Source organism: Molossus molossus, unplaced genomic scaffold (assembly GCF_014108415.1).
Source record: "Molossus molossus isolate mMolMol1 unplaced genomic scaffold, mMolMol1.p scaffold_m16_p_12, whole genome shotgun sequence".
Lineage (NCBI taxonomy): Eukaryota > Metazoa > Chordata > Mammalia > Chiroptera > Molossidae > Molossus > Molossus molossus.
In genome coordinates this window covers 36,648,730-36,676,366 of record NW_023425347.1, presented here as the reverse complement: position 1 = coordinate 36,676,366, position 27,637 = coordinate 36,648,730, and the positions used below count along the sequence as shown (strand labels likewise).

At 36.9% G+C, this 27,637-nt stretch overlaps 1 protein-coding gene across 4 annotated transcripts in view; it reads left to right on the top strand.

The window, feature by feature from the left end:
• Nucleotides 1–27,637, top strand: part of HS2ST1 (heparan sulfate 2-O-sulfotransferase 1) — a 152,748-nt gene that overhangs the window by 24,561 nt on the left and 100,550 nt on the right. The gene's annotated exons all lie outside the window — the stretch shown is intronic.

Sequence of the window (27,637 nt, the reverse complement as noted above, 5' to 3'; positions counted from 1 at the left end):
AGAGAGGAAGGGAAAGGGAGAGATAGATAGAAATATCAGTGAGAGAGATCATTGATTGGCCGCCTCCTGCATGCCCCCCACTGGGATCAGGCCCACAACCTGGGCATGTTCCCTGACCTGGAATCGAATCCGCGACCTCTTGGTGAATGGGTCAGTGTTCATCCATTGAGCCACACCGGCTGGGCTATATTCCTCTTTTTACCTTAAAATATTTTTTCTCTTTGTTGTTTTTATTTTAGGAAATACTTAGAGTGTGTCCTAGACCAGATACTTACTGTATGCTAGCTGGGTATATTGATATGAAAGATTGTGTGTCTTTTATTCAGAGTGTTACATGCCTGGCATTTTTATTTTTATATAATCCTCACACCAATCCTGTGCCATTTGAGGGAAGGAGACAGGGTAGGCCAAAGGTTAAAAGACTTTTCCTGGTAGCGTGAACAGCATATACAAAGTATTTGGAGAAGATGGGATAGGGAGCAAAGGGCATTCCAAGAAGGAGAGCAATGAACTCTGTGAAGGTGAAGGAGAGCGAAACAGTGGAGAATTATGAGTATCATGATACTGATACTAATTTATTTTTTTTAGTTTTTTTTATTGGGTTATATATTTTTATTTTTGCATTATTAAACTTTTTCCCCCTCAACTGAGGATATTTAAAAAATTTTTTAATTCTGGAGAGAGAAAGGAGGTGAGAGGGAGAAGCATCAGTTAGTTGCCTCTCATAAGCCTTGACCAGGGATCTAACCGGCAACCTAGTATGAACCTGCAACCTTTTTGGGGCATAGGATGACACTCCAACCAACGGAGCTACCTGGCCAGGGCATTAAACTTTTAAAAATGCCTAGTAATAGCTGGTATTTTTAAAGTATTAGATCCTGTGTTAGTCTGTTCAGGCTGCTATAACAAAGTACCACAATAAAGTAGCTCATAAACAGTAGACATTCATTTTTCACAGCTCTGGAGGGTGGAAGTTCAAGGTCACACACAGCACCAGCAGATTTGGTGTCTGGTGAGAGCCTGTTTTCTGGTCCATAGATGGTGCCCTTTTTTACCTATTTTTTAAACTAAAGTTTTAAATTTTATCTGTTGCAGGTTTAGCAGATTTCACTGTATCGGAGTGAAGTTCTGATTTTATGTATCTATCTCTGGTTGTGCTATCATATATGAAACCTTCTATGTAGACTTTTCATATCTCTTGTTTTTTTTTGTTGTTGTTGCTTTTTTTGGTGAGGTAGGAAGAGGGGGAGAAATATTTTAATATATATCTTTTAGTATTAGAATACTTCAGTATAAAAGGTATCAGTATTTTGAGGAGACTGCTTATAAGTTTGTTATTTAAATCATAGTTTTTATTCCTGTATAGTTCTATAAAATTTCAAAATAGCTTTAACCAAATCTCTATGTTTGCCTGTTGACTGGAAAAACTTACCACTTGCTCCATGTATAGTATTGTCTATATTCTTAAGCAATAAGTGACATTAGAAATTAAAGTTTTCCGTGTGCCATTTATTTTTAATCAGAATAGTACAGGTGTTGCTAATTTTTAAATAAAATGTCTAACTTAGACCTTTTTGTTAGCTATTAGTTATTTCCAACTAATGCTTTTACTCTGGCATAACATTTTTAGCATATTAAAGTACAAGTTGAATTAACAGTTTAACTGACCCTAGTTTTCTAAATGTATTTTGTTCAAGAGAACTCTGCTCTAATTATGTAATTTCATTCTGAAACTTTTTTTTTTTTCTTAAAAAGGATGCTTTTGTTTAGAGGGTCATAGTGAGGATTAAATGAAAATATATGTACAGCACCTGATGTGTACAGCACCTGCTGTCTGATTGCAATGGAATGGATTTGTCAGTTTTCTATAGCTCTTTCAAAAGAAGGTGTTGAGCTGAACACCTCAAGGTGTTGTATAAGGAGTTTAAACCAACTAGTAGGAGCATGGGCATTTCAGGCAAGGAAACAACATAGTAAAAGCATTTTAGTAGTTAATATGTTTTAATATTTGTTTCAGCCAGAATTTATTCACAGTATATTATTCGGATTTGTTCTTTTTTTTTTGTAATTGCAAATTGGAATGCATAGTAGAAGTATTTGCATATATCAGTTCTTTTAATATCACTTTTCACTGACAGATGCTCTGAGTATCTCAGCAGGTAAGAAACACATAGACTCAATTAGGGATTGCCTGTTTCTGCCTTAAAAAGACATTGTTGACAGTATTACAGATGTCTCCCATTTTCTACTTCTTTGTCCCCCTCCACCCAGCCTCACCCCACCTCAGGCCTTCACCCCACTCTTGTCCGTGTCCATGAGCTATGCATATAAATTCTTTGGTTAATCTCTTCCCATCTCCCCTGCCCCCAGCCTCCTCTGAGATCTGTCAGTTTGTTCCATTCCTCCATGCCTCTGGACCTATTTTGTTCGTTTATTTTATTCGTCAGTTTATTTTGTTCATTAGATTCCAAATATAAGTGAGATCATGTGATATTTGTCTTTCTCTGACTGGCTTGTATTGCAAAGAGTAAGACATCCTTCTTTTTTACAACTGCATAGTACATTGTGTAAATGTACCACAGCTTTTTTTTTATCTACTCATCTACTAATGGGCACTTGGTCTATTTCCAGATCTTAACTATTGTACATAATGCTGCTATGAACATGAGGGTGCATATAATTTTTCTGATTTAGGATTCTTAGGATATATTCCCACAAGTGAGATTGCTGGGTCAAACGGCAGTTCCATATTTAATTTTTTGAGGAAACTCCATAATGTTTTACATAGTGGCTGCACCAGTCTGCATTCCCACCAGCAGCTCACTAGGATTCCCTTCTTCACATCCTCACCAGCACTTGTTGTTTGTTTGTTTATTGATCATAGGCATTCAGGCAGGTGTGAGGTGATACCTCATTGTAGTTTTAATTTGCATCTCTCTGATAATTAGTGGTGTTGAGCATTTTTTCATGTGTCTTTGGTCATCTGTATGTTTTCTTTAGAGAACTGTTTGTTCATGTCATTTGCTCAGTTTCTAATTGGATTGTTTGTCTTCTAGGTGTTGAGTTGTATGAGTTCTCTATATATTTTGGAAATTAACCCCTTATCTGATGTATCATTGGCGGATATGTTCTCTGATACAGTGGGTTCCTTTTTCATTTTGAGGATGGTTTCTTTTGCTGTGCAGAAGCATTTTAGTTTGATATAGTCCCATTTAGGTTTTTTTTCCCTTTGTTTCTCTTGCACTAGGAGATGTATCAGTGGAAATTGCCCTGTGAGATGTCTGAGATTTTACTGCTTATACTTTCTTCTAGAATTATTATGGTTTCATGACTTACATTTAAGTCTTTTATCCATTTTGAGTTTATTATTTTTTGTTTCATTGATTTTTAGAGGGAGTTGGAGGGAGGGGAGGAGGGAGGAAGGAAGGGGGGAGAGAGAGAGAGAGAGAGAGAGAGAGAGAGAGAGAGAGAAAGGAAGAAACGGCTATGGTGTGGTAGCCACATGTGTTGCGACTGGGGCCAGTGATTAAACCTGCAACCCAGGTATGTGCCCTTGACCTGGAATTGAAGCTGTGACCCTTTGGTGTGGGGAGCGATGCTCTAACTACTGAGCCATACTAGCCAGGGCAAGTTTATTCTTGTATGGTGTCAGTTGGTAGTCTAGTTTCATTTTTTTGCATGTACCTGTCTAGTTTTCCCAACACAGTTTATTGAAGAGACTCTCTTCATTCCATTGTATGTTCTTGCCTTCTCTGTCAAATATTAATTGACCATAATGATGTGGGTCGATTTATGGGTTCTCTGTTCTGTTCCATTGATGTATATGTCTGTTCTTGTGCCAGTACCATGCTATTTTTATTACAGTGCCTTTGTAGTATAGTTTGATATCTGGTATTGTAATTCCTTCAAGTTTGTTTTTTTTCCTCAAGATTGCTGCCACTATTTGGGGTCTTTTTTGGTTCCATATAAATTTTTGGAGTATTTATTTTAGACCTCTGAAATATGCTGTTGGTATTTTAATAGGATTGCACTGAATCTATACACTGCTTTGGGTAGTATGGACAGTTAAATGATAATTCTTCCAATCCATGAACATGGTGTATGCTTCCACTTGTTTGTATCTTTCTCTGTTTCTTTTTTTCAGTGTCCTGTAGTTTTCTGAGTACAGGTATTTTGCTCCCTGGGGTAAGTTTATTTCTAGGTAGCTTATTTTTCTGTTGTTGCAGTGGTAAATGGGATTTTCTTTAAGATTTTCTTTCTTAGAGTTTATTATTGATGTATAAAAATTTTATCTGTTTCTGGATGTTAATTTTCTATCCTGCTACTTTACTGAATTCATATGTTAAATCTAGTAGTTTTTTGGTGGAGTCTTTGTATGTATAGTATCACGTCATCTGGGAATAATGACAGTTTTACTTCCTTTCCATTTTGTATGCCTTTTATTTTTATCTTCTTGTCTGATCATGATGGCTAAGACTTTCAGTACTATGTTGAATAAGAACAGTGAACGTGGACATTCCTGTTTTGTTCCTGTTCTTAAGGGAAACACTTTTAGTTTTCTCTCATTGAATATGATGTTGGATATAGGTTTGTAATATATAGCCTTTAATGTTGAGGTATGATCCCTCTATTCCTACTTTGCTGAGAGTTTTCATCAAAAATGGGTTCTGGATTTTGTTGTATTTCTTTTCTGTATCTATTGATATGATCATGTGATTTTTATCCTTCATTTTGTTTATATGATGTATCACATTTATTGATTTGTGAATATTATAACAGCCTGCATCCCTGGAATAAACCCCACCTGATCATGGTGTATGATCTTTTTAATATATTGCTGGATCCGATTCGCTAATATTTTGTTGAAGATTTTAGCATCCACATTCATCAGGGATTTTCTTTCATTGTAGTCTTTATCTGGTTTTAATGCTGGCCTTATAAAAAGAGTTTGGAAGTCGTCCTTCCTCTTGAATTTTTTTTTGAATAGTTTGAGGAGGATAGGTGTTATATAGTTCTTGTTGTTTGAATGTTTGGTAAAACTCTCCTGTGAAGTCATCCTGTCCAGGACTTTTGTTTGCTGGGATCTTTTTAAAAAAATTAATTCTTCAATTTTATTAGTTGTTATTGCTCTATTCAGGTTTTCTGGTTCTTCCTGATTGAGTTTTGGAAGATTGTATGTTCCTAGGAATTTGTCCATTTCTCTCAGGTTGTCCATTTTGTTGGCATATAGTTGTTCACACTTTTTCTGCCTTTTAAACATTTTGTTGACCACCTAGATTCAGATATTTGTAGCAAGTAATATCTTTTTAAGATTCTTGAGTTGGGATTTTAATATTTAGACATTTATTTGATAATAAATGTCACCACACACAATATAAATACATTGTTGAAAGGTTTATCAGATTATTTAATTATACATTATTCAACTAATTATAAGTATTTTGTATACTATAAGTAACCCATTTGAATTTTATCTTTCTTCTCTAGAAAACTAATGATAATTCACTAGTCAGGATTGGCTATGTCACAGTTCCTGTCTGTTTTGTTCTGCTTTCTTCTTGTGTATGTTACAAGGGCATTTTTAGATTTTCCCTGTGGAAAACAAAATAGATGAAAGAGGAAGAAAATTTTAGGACTAGGGTAAAATATATGAGCTAGAGTAGAATGTGAAGACTATACAAACAGTCCTGGCCGGCTTAGCTCAGTGGTTAGAGCGTTGGCCCATGGACCGGAGAGGTCCCAGGTTGGGTTTCCGCTAAAGGGCATGTGCCTTGGTTGCAGTTTGTCCCTGCCCCGGTTGGGGTCGTGTGGGTGGCAGCCACTCAGTGTGTCTTTCTCACATGGATGTTTCTCTCTCTCTCTTCCTCCCTCTTTCCATCCTGCTCTTTCTGAGGATAAATGCAAAAAAAATGTCCTCGGGTGAGGATAAGAAAAAAAAATTAAAAAAAAAAAAAAAAAAAAAGACTATATGAGTAGTGAGAATACATATGCTGTCTTAGATCCTTAATTATTTACCAAGGTCGAGATGAAAAGTTCTTTTGAGTTATAATTTACCTACACTAAAATGTGTAAGTATTACATGTATTCCTTAATGCATTTGAGCTGGGAATTTGGTTATGAGAGTTTCTTTCTGTCGAAACCCTAAAATAAAAAACACTAGTTCTTGGAGGGTACAAAACTTTTCCTAGGGCAATTTTTTTTTTTTTTATCCTCACCCGAGGACATTTTTTTGTTCAGGTAGAGTGGGAGGGAGAGAGGGAGGGAGGGAGAAGAGAGAGAAACATCGCTGTGAAAGGGACACATCGAGTGGCTGCCACCCGCACGACCAACCAGGGCCAGGGACAAACTGCAGCAGATGTACATGCCCTTAGTGGGAACCGAACCCGGGTCTCTCGGGACCGCAGGCCGATGCTCTAACTGCTGAGCCAAACTGGCCAGGGCTCCTAGGGCAATTTTTAAAAGCAAGTTCTTGAATGGGGTCTCACATAGGGAGTATTGAATATAATGAGTTTGTAATGAGTTCCACAAAGCTGTTGAATGTAATGAGTTCCACAAAGCTGTTTTCTTACCATATTCTAAGTGAACTCTGAGGTGTAATTTTATTGGGATTAAGTATGGAGAGCTAAATAAGTAATCTTTATCCAAAAATTACCTAGATTATATCAAGAAGTGGTTGACTGGTATATCCGTCAAATAAAATATTCTCTCTCTCTTTCTCTCTGTCTCTCTCCATACACACACACTCTTGTTACATATATAATGTTTATAAATTATATGTGTATAAATGTATATTTGTATACATATTTGTGTATAATGTATATATTATATGTGTACATATGTAATTTCTGTAAATATTTTTTTATAAAAACTGGGCAGAGAAAGGACTTGAGCAGCAATTATTTTGGATTATCAACTAGGAGTGGACCTATTGCCTTAAGGAATAATATACAAGCGATAATTTCCTGGTCTGAAAATTCAGGATTAAAAAAAAAATTTCCTTTTGAATCTAAGGCTGTTCCACATTCCGAGGAAAGTAGGTCAATAGAGGACCTGCAGGTAAAGTCAAAGTTTTTCTTAAGGAACAATTTTATGTCTGATTGAATGCTGAAATGGAATCAGTGAAGTCCTCAAAATACTTTAAAACATAACATGACCTACATACTTTTAACTGGAAGATAATTTCAAACAACATTCTCAGCTGGTCATGAGGCTATAGAAAAATATCCCTAATGTTCCCATTAAAATCTGGTTTTGAGCAATGTGAACCTGTCCAAAGGAACTAATGGTAAAAGGAATATTTTCCCCTTTAGATTATCTCCCTGTGATGCTTTTACTTCCAGTCATTTCCTATGATCTGGCTTTTTGTTCAGCTGTCTTGAGTTGTGATTTTTTTAAAGGAAAACCTATAGTTTATTTTTTTAGTTTATTTTTTTTAATCCTCACCCGAGGACATCCTCCCATTTTTTGTTCAGATTGAGTGGGAGGGAGGGAGGGAGGGAGGAAGAGAGAGAGAAATATTGACACGAAAGGGACACATTGAGTGGCTGCCACCCGCACAACTCAACTAGGGCCAGGGACAAACTGCAACCAAGGTACGTGCCCTTAGCGGGGGGCTGAACCCGGATCTCTCTGGACCGCAGGCCAACACTCTAACCGCTGAGCCAAACCGGCCAGGGCAAAAACCTATAGTTTAAATAGAAAGGATTGGCTTCTTTAACAGATGCCAGTAAGAAGAACCCTACCAGGAAAATATCTCCTTACTCTTTGGTACTTGATACATCTCCATTGTAAATTATCCTTCATTTAGAAAGATTCATACTGCTACATGATTTTCTCTCTTCAGATTTTGAGTAATATTTTCTTGTTAATCATATACAGATTCTTGCTAGTTGAATTTCAGGAATTTGGGAGTGTATTCAGAAACTGTAAAATAGAACTTTTCTCCTCATTACTGAATCATCTTTAGACAGTAAAAATGCATTATGTTTGACATTGAAATCATTTCCAGTTTTATCATTTGAAATTACAAATGGTAATATGAAAAAATCTGCCACATTTTGCTCCTTATTTTAGGAAGGGGGATTTATTAACCTAAATTAGCCAGAGAATTGTGGACTCCAAATTGTCAGTATGTACTAAATGAATTTTAGGTAATTAGCAAATTTGTGAACATTTAGAGTCTGTTTTTAAAATAAAATTGTGTCATCTTAAAAAGCAATGGCAAATTATTTAAAAATATCTGAGTTTTACTTGTTATTTACATACACTAGGCTATTTAAGTTGATAATTTAATCTTTACAGAAACTTTTGAAGAGTAAGTAATCATGCCATTTTACAGAGAAGGAAACACTGGGACAGTGGCCCAGAGTGACACTTCTAGAAAGTGATGGAATTAAGATTTAAACCTGGGTATTCTTTTTTTTTATCCTCACCCGAGGACATTTTTCCATTTCTTGTTCAGATAGAGTGGGAGGGAGAGAGAGGAAGAGAGAGAGAGAGAGAGAGAAACATTGACGTGAAAGGGACACATTGAGTGGCTGCCACCCACACGACCAACCAGGGCCGGGGACAAACTGCAACCGAGGTACGCGCCCATATCGGGAACTGAACCCCGGTCTCTTTGGACCCCAGGCCGACGCTCCAACCGCTGAGCCAAACCGGCCAGGGCTAAACCTGGGTATTCTTATTTTTAACCACTATGTTATGCTTCTCCAAGTGTATGGAATAAACAGTATTGTGACATGTTACCTCCCATTATGCTCCTAACCCTGAATTGTCAAGGTGTCTAATCTTTCATTCCCTTTACTTCTTTTGCCTTCTAACTCCCGAATTTTTCTTGTTTTAGTAATAGTAAAATCTAGAGGAAATAGAAGAAATGTTGAATTAAATATACTTAGGTTAAAACATCAACTCTCTATATACTAGTTACGTGACCATGGGCAAGGTACGTACTTTATTCAAGGTCTCTGTAAAAAAAAAATTGTGTTAAGGGACTAATAAGGGAGTTAATAATTCGTAAGTTTGTTGAAAAGATTACAGAGATACTATTTTAAAATATTAGAACCAATTCCTTGAGGATATTAGGGGTTTAAAAATATGCAACCACTATTACCTTCACATTTCTGCCTGAAAAGCTAAATGTTTTATTTGTTTAAATACTCTTGATTTTATTAAACATTTAAGGAAAAAATATACCAATTATCTATAATCTTTTTTAGAAAACAGAAGCAGAGGGAATACTTCCTTATTCTTTAAGGCCAGTGTTACCCTAATCAAACCAAAGACAATATAAGAAAGGAAAACTACAGACTAGTATCTCTTATGAATATATATGCAAAAATCCTCAATATTTGCCAATTGGATTTAGAAATGTATAAGAAAATTGTATAGTATGACCAAATATGATTTATTCCAGGCATGCAAGGCTGGCTCAGCATTAAACAACAACAACAGTGTAATCCATTACTATTAGCAGGCAAAGAAAGAAAAAATTGTATGACCATATTAATAGATGCAGAAACAGCATTCAACAAAATCTAACCCCTCTATATGATAAAAACTCAGGAAACTAGGAATAAAGAAGAGTTCCTCAACTTGATGAAGTACACCTACTAAAAAAACAACAGCTAATGTCATAGTTCATGGTGAGAAAACAGATGCTTTCTGTTAAGATCAGGAAAAAAGACAATTATTTCCCCTCTGACTACTATTGTATATCATTCTGGAAGTCCAGGCTAATGAAATATGACAAGCAAAGGAAATAAAATATATACAAATTGGAAATGAATAAATAAAACTTTGCTTAAAAGTGACATGATGGTTTATGTAGAAAATCCCAAAGAATCAATAGAAAGTCTTCTGGAATAAGCAATTACAGTGAGGTTGTAGGATACAAATTAACATACAAAAGTCCATTGTTTTCTTATAAAGTGGCAATGAACAACTGAAATTTAATATTAAAAGTGCAATGCCACTTATATTAGCACAAAAAATAAAATAGGTATATATCTAATAGTGGGGATTTGAAATCAAAATGTGAATACCATTTACATTGACACCAAAATTTTAAAAATCTAACAAATTGTGTAAAAGATGTGTAAGAGGAAAATGAGAAATTCTGATTAAAAAAAAAATCAGAAATCTAAGTAAACAGGAAGATATTCAGCCTGGTTGCTCTGTCTTTGGTGGGAAGACTCAATATGGTTTAGATGTCATTTCTTTTCAATTTGATTCAATTTCAATGTGATCTCAAGTTAAATCCCAGGAAGTTATTTTATGGATATTGACAAACTGATTCTAAGTTTATGTGTAGAGGTAAAAGATCCAAAATAGTCAAGATAGTAGCAAAGGAGAATAACAAAGTCAGAGGACTGACACTAACGGACTTCAGTTGTTAAGCACAAAACTATAAAACTACTAGAAGTTAACATAGGAGAAAATCTAAATGACCACAGGTTTGACACTGACTTTTTGGACACAATGCAAAATCACAATCTAGGAAAGAAAAAAACTTGATAATTGGACTTAATTAAAGCGAAAAACAAATGCTCTGTAAAAGACACTGTTAAGAGATTGAAAAGGCAAGGCATAGACTAGGAGAACATTTTTGGGGGAAAAAAATCATGATAAAGGACTGGTATCCAAAATATACAAAGAATCCTTAAAACTCAACAATAAGAAGACCATCTAATTTTAAAAATGAGCAAAGTATCTGAATGGACACCACCAAAGAAGATATAAAGATGGCAAATAAGCATATGAAAAGATGCTCAACATCATATATTATAAGGGAATTGCAAATTAAAACAACACCTGTTAGAATGGTGAAAATCCAAAACACTGACACCAGACGCTGACGAGGATATAGAACAACAGGAACTCTCATTCATTCCTGGTGGAAATGCTGAATGGTACAGCCATTTTGAAGGACACTTTGGCAGTTTCGTACAAAATTAAATTTTCTCTTACCATATGATCTGGCAATTACACTCTTGGGTATTTACTGCAAAGAGTTGAAAACTTAATGTCCACACCGAAAACCTGCACATGAATATTTGTAACATAATTTCTAAAGCTTTGGAGCAACCAAGATGTTCTTGAGTAAGTGAATGGACAATAAACTGGTACAATCTATACAGTGGAGGAACCTCAAATGCATAAAATCTGTTAATTTAAAAAAATATCTCCATTGGCTATACAAGCAATAAAATGAACTATGCGTGTACCTAACAATGTAGACAAATCTTACAAGTATAAAGTTGAGTGTAAGAAAGTAAGGCTAAAGAATTCATACAGTATAATGCAATTGTACTATGTTGTTTAAGGATGGATATGTAGATGGTAAAAATATAAAGAAAAACTAGGAAATGATTACTAAAAATCAGGATAATTTCTGTGTGGAAAAGGAAGAATCAAGGAAGAACACTTGAGTCCATCCAGTGTGGCTCAGTGGTTGAGCGTCGATCCATGCAACAAGAAGTCACCGGTTTGATTCCTGGCCAGCACACAGGTTGTGGGCCCAATCCCCAGTGGGGAGCATGCAGAAGACAGCCAATCGATGTTCTCTGTCATCTATGTTTCTATCTCTCTCTCTCCTTCTCACTTCCTCTGTCTCTGAAATCAATAAAGGAAAAAAAATAACTCTTATGAGATCCAGCGTTACAAACCCAAACTTAAAATACAGAGGCAAATGTATCTTTAAGATTTTTTAATATACTAATTTTCTAGAATAAACCAACATATACTTTTATTAAACATCTGATAAAGATTAGTCTCCAATGCTGCAATTTAGATATCTGTAGCTGAAACAGTTTGGAATGATACATTTTAAGCTTCTGTTTTTGTTCAGTATCAGATACTGCTACATGCTATATTCTACCTTGGAAACCTTCATGGGAACTTGTCAATCATAGCAGCTGCTTTAAAAGACCGTATTTATATTTCAATAGGAGAAAGTGATCTGTTTAGAATTTTAAGAGTTGTTGCCATGGCAAAGTAACTTGCTGTCTCATCTTTTATCTTTACCATTGAACTGATCTGGCTGCTTGTTCCGGTGAGTGGGAAGGATGAACTGTGCTGTTGGAAAGCTTTCATTAGGACAATGTTGAATGCCTCCTAATGGAATATAAAAGTTAGAGAGACTAATGCTTTCTGAAACCATTGGCTTTGGTTAGGTATAATTAGAAAAGATTCTTCTCAATTAAAAACAGGCAAGATAAAGCTAGAACATATTTAAAGAAGAAAAATAGCCCAATTTAGCATTACTTTAGACTAATACAATGAATAACTTATCTAAATAACATGTCATGAAAAGGGTTGTTTTTTTTTTATTGGAATAAGTATTATTTCTAGAGTTGAGACAATGTATAAATTGATCTTTAAAGAGAAAGTTGTATATCAATGTTTTTAAAAGAATGTACATATCTGTGCCTTCTGTGCTCCTCATTTTTCCACTTCTCTTGAAAACCATGACATCTTAATCTGTTTGGTATAAGTGATTTTTAAAGACTAACTGAATATTTTGTTTTACATTAACTTTTTTTATAGGAAGAATAGTAATTCAACTCTTCTCAGATTAATAATTATCTACATGATAGATATTAATTCTAAACTAAAACTTAGTCTTGTTTTTTGTTATCAGAGAGATTGCTGGGGAGACTATTCTTACTACATTGTGTGTGCCTCTGAAAGTACCATTCTTTTATTTGGTAAGCCTTGTTGGCATACTATTTGTTATGTACTATTACCCTCAATTTCTGTGATTTTGACTCTCAGTATACATGCAGTATCGGAGTATATTGTAAGGCCGGCAGACATTTCTTTGATTAATTTGAGGTATTTTGTATCATACTGGCTTGACAGCTTTAAGACATACTACACATTTGTAATGCCATGTCCTGAGGTAATGCAGCTATTATGGTGACATTTTCTGAGACAGAATTATAATTCCTTGGTCATCTGATCATGTGAAGGACCATCTAATAAAATATCAAAAATCTTGTATTTAAATGAGGATACTCATTATTACATAAATAGCCTTTCAAATAGGAAAGGCCTTGCCCTGGCCGGTTTGGCTCAGCGATTAGAGCGTCAGCCTGCGGTCCACAGAGACCCGGGTTCGGTTCCCGCTAAGGGCATGTACCTTGGCTGCAGTTTGTCCCCGGCCCTGGTTGGGTCGTGTGGGTGGCGGCCACTCGATGTGTCCCTTTCACATCGATGTTTCTCTCTCTTCCTCTCTCTCCTTCCCGCTCTATCTGAGTAAAAAATGGAAAAATGTCCTGGGGTGAGGATAAAAAAAAAAAAAAAAAAAAAAAGGAAAGGCCTTTAATCTCAAGCCTCAGAGAAAGCAAGACAGTGTTTATCAACAGACAGTTTATCAATTGATGTTGGCTTTTTGGTAATGTTTTTAAGGCTAATTACTTGAGAGAATGAATATATTAGCTGAAAGTAATACTTATTTTCTGTTGGTCAGTCTTGTGGAAGTGTGGCCATTACACCATAAATTAAAAAGTAACCCCCCCCCCCAAATTTATGCTTTGATTTGTGTGATGTTAAAACATATATAAAAGCTAATAAAAATCTTAGAGAATGCTAAATATTTTTAAGTTTTTAGAAAACTTTAAGAATGTATCAACTATTATGTACCTTGCATGTTCTAGGTAATACATTATATTGAGCAGTGTCAAAAGGTAGGGCAAAATAGCCCTGGCCGGTTTGGCTCTGCGGTTACAGGGTCGGCCTGTTGACCGGAGAGTCCCGGGTTCGGTTCCTGCTAAGGGCATGTACCTGGGTTGCAGTTTGTCCCCGGTTCCGTTTGGGGTTGTGTGGGTGGCAACCAGTCAATGTTTCTCTCTCACATCGATGTTTCCCATTTTAAGTGTACAGCTCAGTGGCATTAAGTAGATTCACATTGTGTGCAACATATTAAGGATCCTATTAACATTTTCAGGAAATTAAAAGATACTGAAAATTCTCTCAGTTCCCTAAATGTTGATATCCATTATTCTTGTTTTACTTCTTTTTTTTTTTTTTTTTATCCTCACCCGAGGACATTTTTCCATTTTTTGTACAGATAGAGTGGGAGGGAGAGAGAGGAAGGGAGAGAGAGAGAGAAACATCGATGTGAAGGGACACATTGAGTGGCTGCCACCCGCACGACCAACCAGGGCCGGGGACAAACTGCAACCGAAGTACGTGCCCTTAGCGGGAACCGAACCCGGGTCTCTGCGGACCGCAGGCCGACGCTCTAACCGCTGAGCCAAACTGGCCAGGGCTCTTGTTTTACTTCTTAATTACTGGTATCCACTAATTACCAGTTAAATACATTTTACATTATACATATAAATTATATATATTGTATGGAGATGCCTACTGAAATGTCTTTAAAAGATAGGGATAGAGACTCCCCTGTGTTAGCTTTGCCCATTAATTAATACTGGAAATTGATATTCTGGTTTATAAATTATGTACCTCTTTGTTTAATGTGAATTAGTTTCTCAGAGTTGTTTATAGATCTATGTAAAGCCAGTTTTCGGTTAATTTTAAGCCAATAATGTTATTGCCCCAATGCTGTTCATATAAAAGTGTTGGAATTTCATTAATTTAAACCTATTCTACAGAGTTGCTTCTAGTGTTTGTGGTCAAGTAGTTTCTAAAAGTATATATATTCCTTTTTATTTATATTTATTTGTGATAGCACAGATGAACCTGGAGAACATTATGCTAAGTGAAGTAAGCCAGTCAGAGACAATTTCACTCATGTGTGGAATCTAATGAACAAAATGAACTAACAAGCAAAATAGAGACAAACTCAGAAAGCTGGCTGACAGCTGTTCGGGTGGGTGGGTCTGGGTTGGGGGTGGAGGGATTGAGCAAAAAAGAGAAAGAACTCATGAGCAGGGACAACAGGATGGTGATTGCTAGGTGGAGGGGGTGGGGAGAGGTGGAGGAGGGTATGGGGTGATGGGCAGAGACTTGACTTTGGGTGTGAACACACAATACAGTGCACAGATGATTTGTTGTGGAATTGTGCACCTGAAACCTGTATAATTTTGTTAACCATTGTTGCTCCAATGAATTTAATACAGAGGTAAATAAATAAATAAATAAATGTATATGTATTCCTAAGAATAATCCCTATTTCAATATTGGTACATATTTACAAGTGATGTTTTTCAATGTGTTTGAGATTAATTTCCTCAAAACACAAAAATCCTACATGGTTTGCTTGACAAAATATCTGACACTCTGTCTCATATTCTAGGATTATTTTATCTATAAGATAGACATATTTTCAAGGGCAGACACTTCTAAACCTTTTATAATATTTTACTGCATGCTTGTTCCCCCTCACTTCTACATGAATTTATACTAATACTTTTTTAACATCCATCACTATACATAATAACATTTTTTTTGTTGTGATAACTTTGAAGATCTACTCTCTTAGCAACTTTCTAATAAACAATACAGTGATGTTCACTATAGTTAACATGCTGTACATTACATCCCCAGGACTTACTCATTTTATGATGGACATTTGTACCTTTAGGCTACCTTGACCCATTTCATACACCCCTACATTTAATAATTTTAAATTACAGCATACAAAGGAAGCCAACCATTTCTGTTCACCTAGAAGGTAAGAATTGACACCTGGTTTTTTAGAAAGCAACACAAATTATTTTCCTTTTATAAAATCACCTTACGTTTATGGACTTTGCCTGGCATGTTTGCAATGCATTAACAAGCTTGGCTTTATTTCTTCAAAAATAAAACAAGCCTCCTCCCAGATTTTTTAGAAAGCCCAATTTCATACAGTCAAGGATTATTTTCTCTCATGTATTTAACTTCTCTATTTTATTAAAAATGATTCATTTAATATATGACAAGGTTTATATCATCTGGTGGATTTTTAAAATAACGTTTAATGTTAATATGTATCTAGATTAGATAGATAGATAGATAGATAGATAGATAGATAGATAGATAGATAGATAACAAAACCAAACCTTTCCTGGCCCATGATTGTTATAATTACCTTAGCTGCATACTTTGTCAACTCCAGGGTTGAATTAGTTCCACTAGTTTGGTATTTTGCTGCTAAACATTGTTCTATCTTAAGCACCCTATTAGTCAGCTAGTTTTAGGATTTTTTGCCTGTGGCACTAATGGCTACCCAGGGATGTCTTTGTCTAAACCCTTGGAATTTATGAATATTGTTTTGTTTTGTTTTTTACATGGCAAAGGGAATTAAGGTAGCAGATGATTGATTTACTTTAATCAGCTCACTTTAAAATAGGGAGATTATTTTGGATTATCCAGGTGGGCCCATTGTTAACACAAGGATCCATAAATGTGGAAGAGGGAGGTGGGAGCTTCAGCATCAGAATGATGCCATGTGAGAAAGAGTTGACTGGCTATTACCAGCTTTGAAGATGAGATAAGGAATTGGAGGCACCTTCTAGAAACTGGAAAAGGCAAGAAAAGGAATTCTCTGGGGACACCAAGAAGAATCATAGCCCTGCTTGACACCTTGATTTTTGCCTAGTGAGATCTGGTTTGGACTTCTCATCTTCAGAACTGTAAGAGAATAAATTTGTCTATTTAGCCACTACGTTTATGGTAATTTTTTATGACATCCATAGAAAAATAATACCCCCAACTCCCAAGATCTTTGCTTTTTATTACTCACACGAGGCCTAGATAGATATTCTCTGTTCAATCTAGGACTGCTTTTTTCCTGCTGACTACAGACCTCTCCTCCATTATTAGGGTTGTTTTGGCCAGAGTACTTAGTTGTAGACAAAAGAATCCACTGTACCTAGTTTTAGGACAGGGAATTTTTAAAAGGTTTCATATCATAGGGAATTGTTGGGAGGGCTAAAAAACAGGCTGAGCCTTCCAGGAAGGGATCTCAAAACCCCACTGCAGAACTAGACAGACGAAGGAACGACCTCAGCTTTGATCTGGAAGCCAGAGACTCAGGAAGCTGCTCCCACAGCTGCTAGCTGCTGGCTCCTGGCTCCAGATCTTTTGCCTCTACCGTGACCTAAATCTTACTGTGATCCACATAGCTGCAAACTGTCTGACTCTGCCATTACCTTTCTCACCTAATCTCCTGTTACTCTGTCCCTATTCATTTTGGTCTAGAAACATTGTCTTCTTGCTGTTTCTAGACGGTCTTGCTGTTCCTGCTACAGGGCATTTATTTATATTTGCTGTGCTTGCCACCTGAAACCCTTTACTCTGATACCTGGATGATTTACTTCCTCATCTTCAACTGTTTGGGTAAATAACACTATTGCAATAAAAGACCTTACCTGCCCTCCTGTTCCAAATTTCACTCCTATATGAATATATCCAATCATCTTAGTATTATTTTTCTTCTTAGTATTTATCATCTTGTAATATACTTACGTAATTTACTCATTTAGATTTAAAAAAAATCATCTGCCTCATTCCATTAGAGCGATTATTTTTCTTTGTTGATATATCTAGTGCCTATAATAATGTCAAAACATTGTGGGTGCTCAGTAAATATTTGTTGAAGACATGAGTACACATTCCTGAAAAAAAAAAAAAAACGCTTTGGTTTTTCAAGACTTGGAAAGACTGCATGGCCCATTCTATTGTTTTTAGTTTCTTGAGGTTCTTTGATTCTAAATGAGAATTCCATTCAATGTGGCCTTAGTAATCTTTAATATCTAGATTAAATGAGTATTATTGTAAAATATGAATAGCTTACCAGTGTGTTCCTTTGTGCTAGAGGAATTACTTTCAATTTTACTTTTACTACTGTATTTACTGTCATGTCCCCTACAGATCTAAATCTTTCAATTTAACAGAATATGGGGTCACTTCTCTGTCTTTGCACACAGCTTTTCACTAGAATTACATAAATTCTAGTGTTCATTTATAGAATAGAAATCTTTTTACTGACATAATTTGTCTAAAAATATGATAGAGCAGTTGAATGTAAATTTCAAAAAGTGTCTTTATTTTTGATTTGCAAAACTACCATTATTCGATGCAGATTAAAAAAAATGTTTGTTTAACCTGGAGGAAAAAATTAATACACTCATTTCATAGTAGACATATGAAGTGAACTCATTGGTTATTCAAAGAAAGAGTAATTCAAAATGTAAAATTAAAAAAAAATAGAACTCTTACTACCTGCTTATTAATATGTCAGAGGTTAGCAGTTAGTTGGTAGTAAAATGTAAATCAGTCTTATAACTTAGCAACTGAAGAAATGTTGTGATTCCTAAATTAGAAAATAATAGTCATAATTAGAGGGTTTTGTTGATCTGTATTTTAATTTTTCAATTATATTGAATTCTGTTATGGATAATTGAGTAGGTTGCAAGAAATCTTACTTATGCTCTCTCCTTAGTTCCATATTAAAATTCTTTCAACTCTTTGCCCTTTATATGTATTCTCTGTATTAGAAGGAACACTCTTGTTTTATCCTGTTTTGTTTTCCTAAATGTTGCTTGTCCTGTAAGTGATGTTGATTTGTGTAAACCAGAATTAATGGTAGTGAACAGGTTTATTCCAGGTCCCTCTAACCTACCCTCATGGACCACAAAATTAAGCGTTAAATATCAAGAGCTATTTATTTCCATACTAGTTGGAAAAGGAAAGAGCACCAACTCTTCTTGCCCTTGTTCCCATCATTGTTTTCAAGACTAGATAATATTTACTTCAAGATTATTATTATTATTTTTAAATTCTCATGGAGGGAAGGAGGGAGAGGGAGAAGAAGAGGGAGAGAAAGAAACATCAATGTAAGAGATACATCAGTTGGCTGCCTCCCACACGACCCCAACCAGGGCTGGGGAGGAACTGCAACCAAAGTATGTGCCTTTGACCAGAATCGAACCCATGACTCATTGATCCGTGGGCCTGTGCTCTAACTGCTGAGCCAAACTGGCCAGGGTAAGATTATTTATTTTTATAGATGTGGCTCATGGTGGATATATTGTTAAGAAAGGTTGAACCATGATTTGATTGCATCAAGGCTCCTGGGAGGGTTCTTGGTGGATCTCATACATTTATTCATAAAATAAATATTCAAAATTAATAGACATACTTCATATTACTTGCAGTCCATACACTAACCTTGCTCTCCTTACTTTATTTTCCCAGATATTTTCAAACAGAACTCTTGAGAAATTTCACAGAACAGATGTTGTGTTTTAAAAGCAGATGTTTATACTTAATCATTTAAGAGTACCAGTTGACCTGTGTATATTCTCCCTGTTCTCTTTTTGAGGCATCTCAGGTCATTTTCCCCACCCCTGGAATATTTTTATGCTACTCAGTATGCTCTTCTACTAGGTCTTAAGTTTGTGCTCAAGAATATATATGCCCTGGCTTGAGTGGCTGAGTTGGTTGGAGCATAGTCTGGTACACCAAAAGATTGCAAGTTCAATTCCCAGTTGGAACACATGCCTGGGTTGCGGGTTCGATCCCTGGTCAGGATGCGTAGGGGAGGCAGCTGATAGATGTTCCTCTCTCACATGGAAGTTTCTCTCTCCCCACCTCTCCTCTCTAAAACCAATAAACATGTCCTTGGGTGAGGATAAAGAAGAAAATTATGCCCTGGCTGGTTTAGCTCAGTGGTTAGAGCATCAGCCTGCAGACCAAAGGGTCACAGGTTCAATTCCCAGTCAAGGTCACGTACCTGGGTTGCAGGTTTGATCCCTGGCCCCTGTTGGGGCCCTGCAAGAGGCAACCGATTGATGTGTCTCTCTCACATCTATGTTTCTCTCTTCCAACTCTCTCTCTCTAAAAAAAAAAAGGAAAAATATCCTGGAGTGAGGATTAACAAAAAATAAAAAAGAATTCATGCATATAGCTGCTGCATGGTAACAGGTAATTCATTTGCTTAATGTGTAAGTCACATGATCACTTAAGCACATACACGTACTTCCTTCGGATTTATAGAATTAGTCCTTTGCCTTTTGCTAACTACTACCATCTTCCTTTTTTGGGTCATTGGCCACTGAGTCACTTTCCCCCTCGCCCCCATTACAATTCAGATTCCCAGGATGAGAAACACATTGCCACATCCCCTGCTGATCCAAATAAGAGTTGCTAGTCTCTCCCACTTCAGCTTCATTTGCAGTGGAGATGAAGGTCTGAGTGAAGATCAAAGCCTTTCCTTCTGAGGTCCCATCAAGAAGATGGAAAGTAAGATAAAAATAAGTCTTCTAAATCTTCTAATTACTGTGAATAGAAGCAAAGGTGATGAAGGATGGTGGCAGGGTTGATAGGAAATGTCATTGTGGCTGTTCAGGACTTTTTCCTGCCTTAGCTGTTCCTGTGGGAAGAAGAAATTGTAGGTCAGTTCTAAAGCTAGCATTTCAAAAGGCCAGAACGCAAATGACAACATAACACATCTCAATAACCCGCAGTCTCTGCTTTCCTCGTTAGGATTTTTTTTTTCTTTTTTGTCCTTAAACTCTAGGTTGTTGTTATTGTTTTTTTTTTCCCCTCATGTAAGAGGGAACCCCTCCTATGAATATTTAGCACTTTACAATGTATCCTTTTTATTTTATTTATTTATTTTTGTTACAAATATTTCTCTTTTCCCCCCATTGACACCCTCCTCCCAATCCGGCCCCCAGCATTATTGTCTATGTCCTTGTTTACATGTATATGCCTATAAGTTATGTGGTTTATCTCTTCATTCCCCTGACATCCACCTCTTCTGAGGTTTGTCAGTCTGCACCCCACTTCCATGCCTCTGGGTCTATTTTGTTCCTCAGCTTGTTTTGTTCATTACATTCCACAAATAAGTGAGATCATGTGATATTTGTCTTTCTCTGATTGGTTTTTTCACTTAGGATAAGAGCCTTCCATGGTTGCTATGCCTTTGAATTTTTTTCAACTCTTTCTTTATGGTCTTCATCCTCACCCCCTTTCTCCCCAGTCTTCCTAGATATGAGTTACTCTCTTTATTTTGTTCTCTAATCAAATTATTTGTTCTCTAATCAAGTTAATAAGTCACTCCTAATTCTCTTGGGGTAGAGGATTCAGAAGGACATGAACCATTGTCTTAAAGACACTTGCAGTTTATTTTACATCACAAATAATATTTTACCTTTTGTTTATACCAAGAAATGTAAGAAAACTTTAGAATGTAACATAACTTCTCTTTTCCACTCTTTCAAGATTTTGACTCAGTATATAGTAGGACTACCTTTGCTACTGAAGCTTTTTGTATATGCATGTCAGATAAAAAACATGTTAATAGGTTTTTTTTTTTAATCGGGTGAACAACTAATTTTAAAGAGAACCTGTAATTGGAGTTAAACATGCTTAAATGTAAATCCCAAGTGTGCCACTTTCTTAAGAATTTAACCTTTTTCTTCTCTGCAAAATGAGCTAAGACTTGTGTCATAGAGTTGTTATGTGGATTAAAAGAGAACATGTATAAAAATATCCAGCATAGTTTAGCCAGCTCTTTGATGTCTGTATTAATATAATGTGGGGGAGAAAAAAATAATTTTCCCTCTACCCTTCTGAGGTCTTAACTGAGATTTCTGTGATAAACAGCAGGTTAATAAGAGAAAAACAGGAGACACATGGGAGACATCCAGGGAAAAATGAATACTCTGAGATAGCTTAGAATTAAACTTATATACCATCTTAACAGGGAAAGGGTTGAGGGGATATAGGCCTCTTAGGAGACTGTAAATGGTTTTTAAGAAAGGTGAATGGGCCCTGGCCAGTTTGGCTCAGCGGTTGAGTATCAGTTGGCCTGCGGACCAGAGAGTCCTGGGTTCAGTTCCTGCTAGGGGCACATACCAAAAAAAAAAGGAAAGAAAGATGAATGGGCACTTAGAAGAATAGATGGGAGGTATAATAATTTGTGACAGTTTGTTGGGGTATGGTGTGGACCTCTAGTGTCCCGCTCCTGTGATAAGAATCAGTCCTCCCAGGTTGAAACTCCAGGCAGCGGCATTTATGGCGATTGAGACATTTATGGCAGTTGAGTTCCTTTTGGAGGACTTGTCTTTAGGCAGGTGAGGGAAATTCAGAGAAAGCCTCGCCCAGCATTTGCTGTTTCTCAAGTGCCTATGGCTCAAAATAATAACTAACGCAACATATTTTAGGGTGACATGTCCTGAACTTTCAGTCATATTTTGGGGTGGCACATTCTATTCTTCTTAAGTATCAAGAGGTTAAAAGTATGTGCAAAATACTCTTCGAAGGAAGATATATTTTAGAAACTGAAATTATCAAGTATACTTTGAGTCTCAAAGACATTAGATTTTAACTATCTGGAAAACTTGCCTATTTTGAGAAACTCATACTCTGAAAGTTACTTGGAGTTTTGTAGTAATTTAATTTTATGTTCCTTTGGCTTTTATTTCAAAAACTTTCCCCCCCTTTATTGTTGAATGTATTACAGATGCCCCTGCTTTCCCCCCTTGGCCCCCTCCTCCCCAATTCCACCCTCCTCCTGCCTTCCCCACACTATTATCTGTGTCCATTGGTTATGCATATATGCATAGAAGTTCTTTGGTTTATCTCATCCCACCCTTCCTCCCCCCTTCCCTTTAAGGTTCATTAGTCTAACAACCAATTTGTACTACTTTATTCCTTCATCTTTTCACCCATCCCCCCAGCCTCCTCCCATCTGGCAAGCAACAAAAAGTTCTCTGTATCTATGAGTCTGTTTCTGTTCTGCTTGCTCATTTTGTTTGTAGATTCAATTGTTGATAGATATGTATTAATTACCATTTTATTGATCATATTTTTGTTGTTCTCCTTCAAGAAGACCCTTCAACATATCATATAATAATGGCTTGGTGGTGATGACATCCTCCAGCTTTTTCATGTCTGGGAAACTCTTGATATGTTCATCAATTCTAAATGATAGCTTTGCCGGATAGCCTAATCTTGGTTGTAGGTCATTGCTTTTCATCACCTTGAATATCTTTGCCACTCCTTCTGGCCTGCAAAGGTTCTTTTGAGGAAATCAGTGACAGTCTTATGGGAGCTCTTTTGTAAGTAACAAACTGCTTTTCTCTTGCTGCTTTTAAGATTCTTTCTTTGTTTTTAACCTTTGGCATTTTGATGATGATGTGTCTTGGTGTGGACCTCTTTGGGTTCATCTTGTTTGGGACACACTGTGCTTCCTGGACTTGTATGTCTGTTTCCTTCACCAAGTTAGGGAAGTTTTCTGTCATTTTTTTCAAATTGGTTTTCAATTTCTTGTTCTCTCTCTTCTTCAGGCGCCCCCATGATGTGAATGTTGGCATGCTTGAAGTTGTCCCAGAGGCTCCTTACACTATCCTTACTTTTTTGGATTCTTTTTTCTTTTTGCTGTTCTGATTGGGTGTTTTTTTGCTTCCTTATATTTCAAATCAATGGTTTGTTTCTTGGCTTTACCTACTCTACTAGTGATTCCCTGTATATTATTCTTTATTTCAGTTAGTGCATCCTTCATTTCTGACTGGTCCTTTTTTATGTTGTTGATGTTCTCACTAAGTTCTTTGAGGTTCTCACTAAGTTCCTTTAGCATCTTTATAACCAGTGTTTTGAACTCTGCATCTGATTGATTGCTTATCTCCATTTTGTTTAGTTCTTTTTCTGGAGTTTTGTTCTTTTCTTTCATTTGGGACATGTTTCTTTGTTTCCTCATTTTGGCTACTTCCATGTGATTATTTCTATGTATTAGGTAGAGTTGCTATGTCTCCTAGGCTTCATAGGGTGGCCTATTGTTGTTGGTGTCATGTAGGATCCAGTGGCACAGCCTCCCTGATCACCTCAGCTGGGCCCCAGTGTGGACTCTACACCCTTCTGTTGTAATTGAGTCTTGATTGCTGTTAGCATGTCAGTGGGAGGGATTCACTCAGGCTGATCAGCTGCAAGGACTTGCTGTATCCACTGACCACTGGCCTCTGACTACCTTGGAAGATTAGCTGTGTAGGGGCCCTTCCCACCGAGCAAGACTTATTTCAGCAGGGTCCTGGTACCCACTGAGCCCACTCATTGAGTGTGTCACTTGTGGAGGTGGGTGGGTGGTGGTGTTTTGATGTGGTCTGAAGCTGTCCAGTGGGTGTGCTGGCTCTAGAGCAAGGTCAGCCACTGCCTGTGTTCTACCCGGGGCCACCAGGCATAAGCTACAAAGTGATCTGCAGATGGCTGCTTCTTGTGCTGGGCTTGGAGGTACCCAGGCAAAGCCAAGTTGTGGACCAAGGCTGGTTGCTTCTAGTGCCAGGCCTGGGGCCACTTAACAAGAGGTATGGGTCTCGCTGAGAGCAGATACTTCTTGTTTGAGAAATTTTAGGAAAATCTGAAGCAGGATCCAAGACAGGCCAATTCTGTGGTAAAGCCATTGGAAACAACTTGGTGGGCCTGAAAGTTGTGTGGGGCGGGGCCTCAGGGAATCACCAGTGCAGGGCAAACAGTGTGAGCCAGGTTGCTGGAGTCCCAGATATGGCGGCTGTCTGCTGCCCTGGGGACGGGCTGCTAGAGTCCACACTAGGGATGCACCTCGAGGGCCCAGCTGAGGTGATCAGAGAGGCTGTGCCACTGGATCCTACATGACACCAACAACAATAGGCCATCCTATGAAGCCTAGGAGACATAGCAACTCTACCTAATACATAGAAATAATCACACGGAAGTAGCCTAAATGAGGAAACAAAGGATGAACGGTCTCTGACAACAAGTCTGTCCAGGAGAAAGCTGCTTCTTCAGCTCTCACTCCAATGCCAAACTACTCAGTTTTTCACTGTATGTCTTTGGTGCTTTTCAAGCTGCCTCCCTCATGCTGGAGCCTGGAGGGAGTGGGTCCGAGTAAGTTTGTGCACGGGCCCTTTAAGAGGAGCTGCCTGGGACTCCAGAGGCCTCAGCCTCCCTCAGCGTCAGTTCCCGCTGGATTTTACAGCCAGAAGTGATGGGGACTTCTCTTCCTGGTACTGGAACCCTGCCTGAACTGGTGCCTGGTGTGGGACAGGGACCCCTCACTCCTCAGGGAGGATCTTCCCAGCCAAGGTGTCCCTCCTGATTTTTATCTGTCACACATGGATGTGGGACCAGCCCATTGCGCCTCCACCCCTTCTACCAGTCTCGGTATGGCTGCTTCTTTAATTTCGTAGTTGTAGGACTTCCATTCAGCTCTGTGTCAGGCGGTTCTAAATGATGGTTGTTCTCTAATGTAGTTGTAATTTACCTACGCCGCTGTGTTGACCGGAAGTCTCTCCAAAGCTTTTTATATAAGCTCCAAAGCTTATATCGTACTTAGATGAAAATTGTTTTCCCATTGCAAAAAAACAGCAGTGGTATTTTTTACTCCTATTTATGTGTCAGTTGGAGCATGATGTTTTAAAGTTTGTTGTCTTTATTTCTAGATAAGTAACAATTGGTTATATACCTTCTTCTTAGGGGCTTATAAATGCAGTGATATCACTAAGATATGTGTATATGCTTACTGTTTGACCTGTTTTGATTCTGTATCTGTCATGTCCTTGTATCTTAATAGTATTAAAAAAAACGCAACTATATCGATACTTAGAGTTTATAAATGTAGTGTTTTAGAAGTATGTTAATGTAGGACCTTAGTCCCATTTCTCTGTGAATTACATTACTTAAGAAGCATCATTGCACATTTACATAAATTCACATTTGCCAAATTACATCAAGAGGGAAAACTTAATATATCATTTCATAAGTAATGTAATTTATTAAATATGTTTATATTTTCTCTTGATATAATTTGGTAAACTGGTGTTTGTATAGATGCAAAGTAATGTCCACAGAACATACAGTTTTGTTTTTCAGTTTTTCAATGGATATATATGTTTGGTGTGTACAGTAATTGAATGAGGTGCATACTTTCTCTATGGACAACAAAATTCCTTTGCTTTGTTACAGCTTGCTAGGTCTCATAGTAAAAACAATTCCAAATTGACTGTTGGCTGATTCTAGGGTACAGAAGTACTTGTGATAAAAGCTATAATGTGAGATTGAAATTTTAAACCCAAATATGTTTTCCTCCCCTTTTAGGGAGGATTCAGTTTCTTTAAAAATTTTTAATAAAATTTTCAGAAGGAAGGTGTGAAAGTGTACTGTAATCTACGATTATAAAATGTTACTTTGTAGTGGGGATGCAATATTAAACCTAATGTTGGGACACGTAAAGCTAACGTTTAGGCTCTGTCTTCTATTATAAAATGGAAGCTGTATTATTTCTTGAAGAATTAAACTAAAAATCCATGCTTATTGCTTAACATCTGATTTGCAGTACTTTCGCATGTATGTTCAAGTAACAGAAAGTAAATTATTTTGTTAAATAATGAAATTTTCTGGAATTCAGTTACCCGAGTAAGGGTGCTTAGAATAGGAATATAAATATTTCAGATTTCTAATTATTCTTTTCTTTGAACAAGACTTTCTTTGTAGCATTAACCATACTAATTCAGAATAAAGAATAAAGTTAGTTATTGCTTGCTTAAAATTTTTGACATAAAAGGTGCTATATGTGTTAAATGTATAAAAAGTTTCAATTTGATAAAATTGTAGGAAGTTTTTTCTGTTTTGCAACTCTCTTATCTTAACACTGTCCTTGAAATGAAAGAGTTCACACCTCTATGGTTGTTTAATTGTTGGATTTCTTGTTTTCAGTTGGGAAATTAAAACAAAAGTTGACAGTTAATTTTATAATTGACCCGTTTGTTTTCAAAAGTAGACATTCAAATATAAAAATTTAAATGTATTCTAAGCCATTTACCCTAAGCATCAACATCTCTAGTAAAAATAGCTACTCTTATCACCTTGGTGTTTTAAGTGTTCTGATGAGCTTTAATGTATTTACCGGGATATGATCTGCAGTTACTTCCACAGTCTGAAACTTGAAAGCTCTTAAAAACACCAACATTATATTTTATTTCTTTCTGTATTTAGCAGTTCCTTGGCAACACAGAGATGACATGAAGAGTAAGATTTGGGGCATTAAATCTGGCCACTTGGAACTGAGCTATTAGAAATTGGAGGTTTGTCTAAAGAGAGAATTGAAATGAAGGTCTCTTCCCAGAGCTTTCTGGTTTATTTGGAAATCTTAGATTCTTAATCTACTTACTGATTTAACGTATTCCTTTAACATATATTGGAACAAACACACTATGTTATTAACTGTGCTAGATAAATTTGGGGGATATACTACTAAACACAATAGACACATTTTCTAATTCATTGGAGTTTCCTTGGAGCTTACATTCTATTTGGGGATGGCAAAAAATAAGTAAACTAGATAATTTAATGGAGTAACAAGTGCTATGAAAGAAACAATAGAAGATAGAGTGATTGGGGGAGCTATTTTAGATTCAGTGCCCGGCTGGTATGGCTCAGTGGTTGAGCATTGACCCACGCACCAAGAGGTCGCCAGTTTGATTCCTGGTCAGGGCACATGCCCAGGTTGTGGGCCATATCCCCAGTGGGGGGTATGCAGGAGGTGGCCAATCAATGTTCTCTCTCATCGATGTTTCTCTCTCTCCTCCCCCACCTTTCTTTCCCTCTAAAATCAATAAAGAAAAAAAATTTAGTGCTCAAGGAAGGTCTCTGAAAGGGTGATCATTAAGATGATGAGAGGGCCCTGGCCAGTTTGCTCAGTGGTTAG